We start from the raw sequence: 1,280 nt of genomic DNA on the forward strand, positions 1-1,280 counted from the left end.
CCCCATCCCCTGCCTGCTCCCCCAGCCCTCCTGAGAGCCCCTGACCCCCGCCAACTCTCCTACCCACACCCCTCACCTATGGGTGCCCTGCCCAACCCCAGCGTCCTGGTTCTTTGGGGAAAAAAAAAAGCCCCCAGTCACCAGCTGCTGCCAGGCAGGGGGGTGATCCCTGCTGTACCCTGCTCTGCCACGAGCCCCCATCCCCTGCCCGCTCACCCAGCCCACCCCCCTCTCTATGGCTGCCCTGCCTGGCCCCAGCTCCCGGCTCTTAAAAAAAAAAAGAAAGCCCCACACTCACCAGCTGTTGCAGCAACTTTCAGGGCTTCTGGGGGCTCATGGCAGAGTCCCCCATGCAGTGTGGGGCAGTGGGGTACAGCGGGGATCACTCCTGCCCCCCCCCAACCTGGCAGCAACCGGTGAGTGGGGGCTTTTTTTTTTTTAAAGGGTTGAGAGTCTGGGTCCAGGCAGGACAGCCATTGACAGAGCTGGGAGAGCGGGCTGGGGATGGGGCCTGTTTTATTCAGAGATTTGGCTGACTCGTCAGCAGCCGAAGCTCCGAATCAGATTTGACCGAATCAATTCAGGACGGTGATTCGAATCACTGAATTGAATCACTGTCCCCTGAATCAGCCAAATCCAAAGAGAATACTAGCCACTTCACACAGGCCTAATAGCTATGTCTATGTTCTGGAGTCATAGAGTCATAGAGAAGTAGGACTGGAAGGGACCTCCAGAGGTCATCTGGTCCAACCACTAGCCAAAGGCTGGATCATCCCTATCCGAACCATCTCATACAACCACAATCTAAACTCTTCATAAAACTACCAACAACCCTGACACAACACAGACCTGCCACAGGCAAAGCAGGGGAACCACAGCCACCAGTGTCCTGTTTCTATAAATTGTTGTCAATACATGCTCAGGAGGTCTCAAGTAGAGGGCCACACCCTCTTCTACAGAGGAAGGCAAAAACTGCCACTGTCCATACCAATCTGACCATGGGGTAAAATTCTTTCCAGACCCCAAATATGGCAATTAGGCTGACCCTGAGTGGAGGGGCAAAACCCTCTAACCAGGAATTTCTGGCTTTGCTCCTAGCAGGAAAATCAGCACACCCCCACTGAAGTCTCCAGACTTAGCTGTAGCCAATACCCCATGTCTTTCGGGAGGCTTAAAAACATCCTGACACATATAGCATTAAAGGAGAGGAGGCAGAGCAATCAGCAAAGCCCAAAACCATGGGAAATATCCATGGTAGAAAATAGGCATAGCTATACCTT

The sequence above is a fragment of the Gavialis gangeticus genome, unplaced genomic scaffold (genome assembly GCF_001723915.1).
Source record: "Gavialis gangeticus isolate Ggan-Ray unplaced genomic scaffold, GavGan_comp1, whole genome shotgun sequence".
Classification (NCBI taxonomy): Eukaryota; Metazoa; Chordata; order Crocodylia; family Gavialidae; genus Gavialis; species Gavialis gangeticus.